A 10,699-nucleotide genomic window follows, 5' to 3' on the forward strand; every position below is an offset into this window, starting at 1 on the left:
ATCAAATCACACGGCCTACTCTTATTCAACTACTCAACTGTCAATCAAGGGTTCTTTTACTTGATTACCAACGTGTACGGCTAGACACTGTCTGCATCACTGAAAAGTGGAAACCGCGATTGGAAATCCCAAGAAACTTCCTCGGCCAGCACCTAGATCGGATACCCTGATTAATGAACCAGCGTCTTACACCGTGGCTCGTTGGGAGGATTACGTCTCCTCACCCACAAACGTATAAATGCATAATTATATATGACGGATTTATCATGTTCTTTGGCGTGAATGTGTGTGAATTTCACAAAATGGTATATCTATACTTACACAATTCGAGAGTCGGCCGTCGTAACCCTAAAATACCGTGCACAAATGCATGTAATACGCATTTAGGGTGTGTGCCGATTACAAAATTGCCATGTTAAACGCGTAAGGTGTGTGGGGATAATATAATTGCCATAATATATTAACTGGCTGCTACAGTTATCTTGTTTGGTGTAAGTTTTCCATACCGATCGATCTGTTATTCCCCAAAAAACCCAAATCATGGGCGCAAATATATGTACTACACATAGGACGTGTGGCGATTGAATATTACTTGCCTGCCACAATTACTTTAATTTGTGTGAATTTTCCATACCGATCCATCTTTACTTGACATATTACTGTATTAATGTCGGCCATAGTAATCCTGATAATAATAATAATGATATCGTTTATTTGTAAAGCGCGTTAATACAGAACAAAAACAGTTTCTAAGGCGCTGTTGGTTATATTCACTGATTATTTACAGATCAGGGTTTTGAAACAAGAATGTTTTGAGTTGAGATTTAAAATGGCCCACAGACGATAATTGTTTCATTGACTGTGGTAGTCATTCCAAAGAAAAGGGCTAGTATAAGAAAGGGTACGTTTTCCAAGTTGTAAGTTAATAGCTGGAGATTTTTCTGAGAACGAAGATTTCTGCTGGTGGTATAGGGTTCTACAAGACTTTTTATATGAGATGGAGCTTGGCCGTTTAACGCTTTGCAGATAAAGAGGAGTAAATTGAACTTAATTCTTTGCTGAATTGGGAACCAATGTAGAGATTGCAATACCGTGGAGATGTGTTGCTATTTCTAGTTTTAGTGAGGCACCGAGCTGCTGAATTTTGAACATGACGTAGTTTGTTAATCTGATAGTCTGGTAAGCCGTATAGTAAACCATTTTGGTAACCTAGTTTAGTTGAGATGTATGCGTGAATGAGTTCTCCTTTATTTTCATAATTGGGATAGCGTTGGATCTTTCAAATTCGATGTATATGATAGAAGGTGGTGGGGCAAATACTTTGTATGTGATCGTTCAACGATTGGTTCGAGTCTAATACAGCACCAATATTTCGAGAGTTATAGGATCCTGTGATCACTTCTTTATCAAAATTAATTAGCGTTTGATCAATTTTTCAGAGTTGTTAGTTAGTTCCAACGACTAGATTTTCTGTTTTATTTGGATTTAATTTCAAAAAATGTTCTGTCATCAACCAAGAATTTCCGTGGGACAAAGTTCTATATTTTGTATCGTGGAATGTTGAGAGTCTGTCTCAAATTCAATATAAAGTTGGGAGTCGTCTGCAAACACATGAATATTTAGCCCATAGCCTTCAGCAATCTTAATGGTAGACTTTGTGAAGATGATAAAAAGTACAGGTCCGAGTACAGAACCTTGCGGTACCTCACAAGGCATTATATTATCATCGGATGTTGAATCTCTAATTCTGACAGCTTGGGTGCGATTGGTTAGATATGACTTAGCCCAGTTAAAGACAGAACCACGCAAGCTAATTTCACACCATAATGCATCATGGAAATCTTCGGTATCGAGCATATCAAATGCGGCTGAGCGATCTATATGTATATAAGATCTAAGAGTACCAAGATAACACATTTCTGTTGATCTAAAGCTCGGTAGATATCGTTGGTGATTTTGAGTAAAGCAGTTTCTGTGCCGTGGTATTGTTTGTAAGCAGATTGTAATGGATTTTGAAGGTTATTGGAATAAATATGATCATTTAATTGATTTAGAACACACTTTTCTAGCAATTTTGAAATGTAAGATAGATTACTGACTGGACGGTAATTCGACAGACTATCTAGATCCATGTTGGATTTCTTTAATAATGGTTTAACAATGGCTTTTCCATTAAATATTAATGTCTGTTACAATTATTTTAATTTGTGTAAATTTTCCATATCGATCAATCTGTACATGACATATACTAAGCAGCAAACGAAACGTCGGGTTGGTATGTTAATCTGAATAGACGCATTGCATAAAATATGTCAAATGTTTTTATTATTTGTGACCACATCTCCAACCTTACCTGAGCAATAAGGCTCCTTCTCAAACACGGAATTGAACCCAGGAAATATTCTCAAAAACGCAACCTGACTTCTGAGATGGTAATGTGTTCTCCATGATTTTCAAGTATCTCATGCTGCACGTGCTGTTCACCGGGACCAGTCCTATAAAATGCACCCCATACCTGGTTGAATCATTCACACTACAACGTCAGCAGCATGCCACGACTCACGACAGCTCAGAGGGACCAGGCGCTTGGAAGACTCGACGCTCGCCACACTGCCCAAGCCGTTGCCAATCACTTCCAGGTCAATGTTCGGACCATCTACAGGCTTCAGCAACGCTTTCGAGCCACCAACACCACGGATGATCGCCCCCCGAACTGGTAGACCACGGGTTACCACAAGGCCTAAAGACTGCCATGTTCTGCGACAGCAATTGTAGAATCCCTTCACACAGGCATCTGAGACAGCACGTCAGACAGTGGGAACACACGGAAGACCCATTAGTACCGATACAGTGCGCCGACGTCTTAACAGAGAGAACATCCATTGCCGTAGACCTTACCGTGGACCGATCCCCATCCCACGCCATCGACGTGAACGTCTACAGTTTACCCAACAACACCAGAACTCGTGAGACAGACAGTGGAGAACGTTTTTTTTTCACAGATAAGAGTCGGTATTGCTATCAACTGCGGATGGCAGGACAAGAATATGCCGTTGAGGTGGCCAGTGTTATTCTGACCAATGTGTCATGTGTCATGCTTTGATCCATTTAGTAAGTCGTTTTCTAGAATGATTTAATTAAAGTGCCTCTCTGATTTTGAAATCATGCTGACATTTATCAAATTGCCATTGAATATTAATTGTCTGCTACAATTATTTTAATTTATGTGAATTTTTCATATCTATTTTCCTTCAAAATAGCAGGTTTTCTCAATTTATGAAGAATTACAACAAGAAATATAATATCGACATCCTTTTATTAATCAATCAATAAATTATAGCTGATAAAATGAACAAATTATTCACACCATAATTGATAAAATGACAATAAACTATCTACAATATAGTTAACAAAATAAAATCGCCAATAAATCAATCACACTATAGTTGATAAAATAAACAATATATTAATTTCACTACAGTTGTTAAAATGAGCAAAATAAATTATTTTCACTATAGTTGATAAAATGAGCAAATCATTATTCACAGTATAATCAATAAAATGAGAAATAAATTATTCACACTATAGTTCATATGAACAATAAGTTATTTTAACTAATGAGCAATACGCCATGTACACTATAGTTGAATAAATGAAAAAATTATACATACAGTCAATAAGCTGATAAACACTTCATAACACTGAATAAACTATCAATGCACTCAATATGTTTATAACACTTTATCAATACAGTCAATATTGTGATCAACAAAATTTAACAATACACTTGAAACACTATAGTTGATAAAATGAACATATTATTCCCACTATAGTTAAGAAAATAAACATAAAATTATTTACAGTAATATTGATAAAAGTTTGTAATACTATATCAATACAGTCTATAAGCTGATAAACAAACATTTCTTAACACTTAATAAATTTTATCATCCAAATACATTATACAAGAGATATCGCTTTACATGAATTTGATTGGTCAGTTGAAAAGGAACTACTTTTTTTATTTTCAAAGAACAGTTCATTTCTTATTAAACGTAACTTTTTTTTTTATTAAAAATGAACTATTGTTATTCAATTGACCTTGATGGAAACACTGGGTCAATATAAAAGACTTTGCAATGGTTGAATTGCTGTCAAAAATGATGTATCACTACGCCGTAATGTTCAGTAAAAGTGAAATCTACAGCAAAGAATTATATTTATCTATTTGTGGATGTAAGAAGGGATTGGGTGATACATTAAATCACCTACTCGTCTTTTTTTATATAAAAAAATATCAACACTCGTTGATAAAGTAAAAAAAACTCGGCAGAGCCTTGTTTTTTGTTACCTTATTAACTTGTGTCGGTGGAGTTAACGCCTGTCAATCAAACGATCGGCCATTCTCTGAGATGGCGAAGAGAGAGTTGACGCCTATTTCTAGTCAAAAATTACAATGGTGATAACTTTGTTCAGAATAAAGTAATTTGACTGAAATTTTCAATATAGTCCTCTTTCATCATCTATTTTTGGACTTTTACAGCAAGAATGGCCAACTCTCTATTAAAATCTCCCATAATGTATCTTTAAGACACATAATTTTAAAAGAAGGGATTGGGTGATAAATAAAATCACCTACTCGTCTTTTTTTATATCAAAAAATATCAACACTCGTTGATAAAGTAAAAAAAAACTCGGCAGAGCCTTGTTTTTTGTTACTTTATCAACTTGTGTTGCTATTTTTTGATATTAAAAAAGACTGATAAGAGATTCTCTATATGTATCAATGCACTCAACAAGTTTATAACACTTTATCTAATGCAGTCAATATGGTGATCAACAAAAGTTATCAATACAATCGATAAGTTGATAAAAAATTATTTTTCAGTATACTAAATATGTTTTTTCACCCAATTCTTTATCAATAGCCTACACTCAATATGTTGATAAACAGTACACTCAATATGTTGATAAACAATACACTCCATATGTTTATAAACAGACTATTTATCAATACACTCGGTAAATGAACTATTAGTCAACACATGTACACATTCTATATCTTTATCATTATCTCCGTCATCATCATCTTCATAATAGTCAAACAAAGTGCTTTCTGTGAAATCATCCGCAAGAACAATTTTCCGAACATGTTTTATATTTTTGCATAATATCACTTTTGGCATCAAACAAACCTGTTCTGTTTGTAAACTGTGAGACAATGTTGAGGCATTAGCAGCTCCTTCAGATTTCTAGTAATCAGTTAATTTGTCCAATTGAAGTAGCTCGACTTCTTCTCAGAGTGTATCATAGTAATAATTTATTAACGGGTGTAGAGAATTAGATGTTACACTGTATTCAAATGTATCTGTTTTTAGCTGAAGATTTCCCTTCTGGTATTTGTTGTGTTGTTAGGTAAGTTTAGTGATCTTTAGTTAATACTGATTTTCTTCAGTTGCCTTCCAGCCTTGACTCCTGTAAAAAACAAATAGTATTTTTGAAGAAAAAGTAAGTAAGATAATAATAACCAAGGTGTGTATTAAGATAAAAGATAAGGTACCAAATATATGAGAACTGAGGGTATTAAGTGATCATTTAGCATTTCAAAGCAGGACGACAGGATTTCAACTAAACAGGACGATAGGATTTCAAAGAACTTAAAAAATATTTTAACATACATTATGCACGAGCTAAATCTGATTATTACAAGTCTTTATTTAGACTTCAGATGTCATAGAAATTATAAATTAGATCTTTATTTACACAACAAGGACAAAATCAACTCTGTAGACCCACGGATGGCTTGGATTTAAACAGGATTTCATTGATTGATTAAATTTTTAAATGGCGTCGTAAGCGGAGATTAACCGTTAAGTTGACGTCATACTCCCGGAAATTTAAGATCAAGGCTAAATGATAGAGTGTACGAAGCTAGGCCGCTGTTGAGCGATGCCGCATGTCAGTCAATGTGATTGAAAGTTCGATATATACAGCTATAATTATCCTCATTGTTTTGGTCCATTCTTTTCAAACTTTCGCTTCTTATATATATATTAAAAGTCTTATTTTTAATTTGTAGTAAAAATAAATGTGATACAAATTGAATTGTGCAACCCCATCTCAAACCGAATAGGCTAACGGTACCACAGTCATTGAAAATGTTACTTGATAATCAAGATTATGTAGGTGGAGTTAACGCCTGTCAATCAAACGATCGGCCATTCTCGGAGACGGCGAAGAAAGAGTTGACGCCTAATTCTAGTCAAAAATTACAATGGTGATAACTTTGTTCAGAATAAAGTAATTTGACTGAAATTTTCAATATAGTCCTCTTTCATCATCTATTTTTGGACTTTTACAGCAAGAATGGCCAACTCTCTATTAAAATCTCCCATAATGTATCTTTAAGACACATAATTTCAAAAGTATTATTTTGCTCAGTGAATTGCTCAGCGATACTGATACCCATTTAATCTATTCCTTACTGGTCACTGTGGTGACTAGCTTTGTGATCATCATTCTACTACAGCTAGGCCTATTCACTTTTGGTCCTACTTTGTTTAATTGAATGTGGTTGTAAGCATTCTAGTTAATTCATGGCTTGGAATAGGCCCAGTTACTGGATCCTACAGAAAATTGTTACCTAGGCTGTGACCTGTGTGATGACCCAATTACTGGGGCCACGTGTATTGAAAAGATTAAAGATACATTATTGTCATTATGCAAGATATAGATAAAGAGCAGGCCGTTCTTATTATAATAGTTTGAAAATAGATAATGCAAAATGAATATATTGAAAATTTTGTTCAAATTACTCTATTGCAAGCAAAGATATTAGCCTTTGAAGGTTTGACAAGACATGTACAATAATTGCAACCACCGTACTGGTTGTTCGAAGCTAAGTCTCGCTCCTTCATTTCTAAATTAAATCAAAATATGGCTGAACCGTTCTAATCTAGTTAATATCAGAGATATCCGATGGTATCAAGAGTTGATTTTATGCTTGTCATGTAAATAAATGTCTAATTAATAGTTTATATAATATAACATTTCAGGTCTAAAGAAAAACCTGCAATAGGCAGATTGAGCTCTTGAATAACGTATGTTTAAGTGATTAATTCTTTGCAACATACAAAATTTTCAATATTGAGACTGATGAAGGTGCGAACCTGAAGCATTGCTTTCCTCCATTGATAATTTTTTTACCTCATCTTTTGACAAATCTAAAATAAATACATTACAGGAGTATTACGATATGAAGAATCCATCATGCCCAATGATAGTGTTATGGACCAGACAAAACAGACATGTAACTAAATTTTGGGTTGAGTAACCATTACTGGTGCCATCTTACAGCAGATGGGAACAAATAAAATCTGACCTGTCAAGCATACATTAAACATGTACTATTAGTAAAGAACTACACGATTTTAAAAAACACAAGAAATATCTGTAGTCCTGATGTAGGATGAAAGGATTATAGTAATGTTGTAAACACAAAAAAAACTGTAATCCGTAAGCTTATTGAAGAAAAAAAACAATTAAAGATTTTGAACAAGGAATAATTTGAAAATTTCAGTAAAATTACTGCATTCAGTGTAGTCTCTATTTTCATTGCTACTGTTTGTTACGATATACACAAAGTCTTGTACATCCATTTTTAAATTAGATTATTAAATGGCAATTCCGTTTCAATCTGTTCATAATCACAAGGTTGATTATGGGCTTTATTCTGACGTGGTTTCATCTTGTCAGTGGTGCAGGACGAAGGGGGAGGCTGACAAGGACAACTGTCTAGTCATTCAGATGAGACGAAAAACCAAGGTCCTGTTTATACATTGGCTTGCACGTAAAAGATTCCTTGGCAGTTGGAATTCGATATAAGAGTAGGCCATAGTGCCGCTGCCCGGGCAAAATTTCCCTCAAAGCACACTGTATGGCCTATGCCCTTGTACATTAGCCCAGTATAGGAGAAAAACAATAGAACGTTAAACCCCAATTCATTTCATTTTTGATTATGTGATCAAGGACCGTAACTCTGGCAGTAATTATCAGAAATCGTTGAAAATTAAGACTTCTTCGTCTCATGACCTGCAATGAAATGAAATGGGGTTTAAAGTCCTATATCATGTATCATGACCTTAAACACTATAAATTCAATGTCAATACGATAATAAGGACCATAACTTTCACTGAAAATTTATAGGCTTCTTTGTCTCATGACCTTAAAAACTGTTTATCAATCGGATATTAACTTTAATAGACTTGTGGATGTACAGACGGCCGGACAATAATATGCCCACATTTCAGTTTTGGCGTATAAAAAAAAGTAGTCTATCTGTCCATTCATGAATTCTGATACACCATCCACTGGCATTGGTTTATTTACATCATATTCGGGAGGTCAGGGGAGAGAGAAATGGGGTTTAACGTCCATTCGACACAAACTAGGTCATTTCGGGACTAACAAATGGTTTAATTTTATTTCAATAATTCGCATGCGCTTAGGGGTCTTTAGCAGTGGGAGGAAAACGGAGGACCCGGAGAAAACCCACGAGGTTGGACAGGCAACCCTACTCCTTGTCACATACAACCGGGGATTCGAAACCACGCCTGTCGACTGACTCGACTCAATGACAGACTTTATGATACAGCGCTTGCAGGGGAGGTCAGGGATACAGTACAATGTTCAATAGCTACAATAGGCATAACCATTTGGATTGATATACTCATTTATCAGTTATTGTTGAGAGGAAGTGTGATCTATTCTGAACTCTGAGCTAGGCCTACATCCTCTGTAAAATGAAATGAAGTTTTAATAATGTTTCTTAACACCCGAAGCAAGCAAAGGACTGTTTAGTTATCGACTGAAACTTTATTATGAGTACACTTTTAATTCTATAGGTCGATTCAGATTATTCTTTGACAATACGAAAGAAAAACATTAATTATATATTACCGTACGGTACCAGGTAATGTGAACAAAAAGTGCTATCAGGTGTTCTAAAAAGAATAAGTACGCCCCCCCTGCATATGCTGCACACATACATATGACTTGCTGTTCAGTTCGCTAATTAGCATGAATAGAAAGGCCCAGCCTAGTGTCGCATTATAAATGCTTTTATAGATCAGTATATGCTTTGCCATTGGAATTTGTTAAACCACAAAAACAGGCTATAATGTTTCTGGTTGAATTTTGCATGGAACAGTGCCTAGTTGCTTGGATGGAAAGAAAAATGCGTCCTGCACATAGAACTAAAAGAACCCTACAGACAGAATTCCAAAAAAGAGTAAGCTTACGTAGGCTACATTAGTGTCACTCTGTCCAAAATTCGCCTCATCATAACATATTGATAGACGATAGTGTATGCCTTCTTCATTAGCCCAGAAAGAGCAGAAAAGTAGGATGTTAAACCCCATTTCAGCATTTCATTTCATTTTGTTTCATCATCATATTAATATCTTCAAAATTCATATCATCAAAATCCATATCATCAGAAATGGCATTAGTACCAGTAGGTCTACATAGTTAACATAGGCCTAGTTTAGTAGTTTAGGCTACAAGTACAAGTAGGCTTCAAACCTAGTACGGCCAAATACTAATAGTGCTTGATCTTGATGGCAGTAGGAATATTGTTTAGCACTATCTCACAAAATCTGTCATTGAGCCTAACACGGCGTGCATGGGTCGACTGTCAAGTGAATTTAACAATAGGCCTATTAGTCCCGAAATGATTTAGGCCTAGTTTAATGGTTTGTGTCAAGTGGTCGAGACGAGTGGACTTTAAAGGAGCTAAATCAAGTAAATCGCTAATGTTTGGGACCTAGAAATTGACCCAAATGGGTCGCAACAAATAATAATGTAATCTGATTGTATATAAATAAACTGATTTACATTCAATTGTTTCCGTTTTGACTCTAATTTCAAATCAGTTATCTCCAGCAAAATATGGCATGAGTCTCAACCGAATCGCTATTTCTAGTATCTGGTTATTTCAGTCTATTGCGCATGCTCTCATGGCGTCACCGTTTGATATGAGTATTCAGTTGTGGAATATGTCTAGCTTCGGTCCTTTGTTACAAATGACAATCAAACGTACTATGGCACCGTACACGATTCGTGTACCAATGCAATGGTAAAATATTTATTTTATTTTAAATATTGGTTATCAGAAGCTTACCTTTTCCCGGTAAGATCACAACATCAATGTTGATTTGAATTGACAAATAATTCGTGTTTTCAACGAGTAAGACTTTGGTGGATGATATTGAATTAGACTTAGAGACTAAGTTAGTTTAGCTAATCTTAGTGAGACTTAATCCCCATCTGCCATCTGGCATCTCTCACTCCCGAGTCCGAGTCTCTCTCTGTCTCTCTAACTATTAAAGCCCAGTCTTTGGATGGGTTTTATCCCCTGTTTAAGTCTGATCTTTTATAAAATAAAGTAAGATACCAGTACCTCGTATTTTGGATTTTCTAAGTTTTAAGTATTAATAATATGGCGCTCTTTCCCACCTTGTTGACCTTGGACCTTGTCCAAAAGAGCGCAGGAAAGTAGTTCGAGAGACAGCGTAACCCTAGTAACTCACAATGCGATTCTTAAAGACGATTTTCGTTCATGAAATGAAATGATTGGGGTTTAATGTCCTACTGTTCGGCCCCGACTGGGCTAATGAAGACGGGCATACGCCATACAGT

The 10,699-nt window shown here is 35.3% G+C and overlaps 1 long non-coding RNA gene across 1 annotated transcript; it reads right to left on the minus strand.

Annotated features, from left to right (window-relative positions):
* Positions 1–3,299: 3,299 nt before the first annotated feature.
* On the minus strand, positions 3,300–10,449 carry LOC126827297 (uncharacterized). The gene is made up of 2 exons (XR_007682648.2): positions 10,182–10,449; positions 3,300–5,475 (listed from the first exon to the last, which is right to left on the minus strand). It is a non-coding gene; the product is annotated as an uncharacterized LOC126827297 (long non-coding RNA).
* Between the last annotated feature and the right edge of the window lie 250 nt (positions 10,450–10,699).

This window comes from Patella vulgata, chromosome 7 (assembly GCF_932274485.2).
Source record: "Patella vulgata chromosome 7, xgPatVulg1.2, whole genome shotgun sequence".
NCBI lineage: Eukaryota > Metazoa > Mollusca > Gastropoda > Patellidae > Patella > Patella vulgata.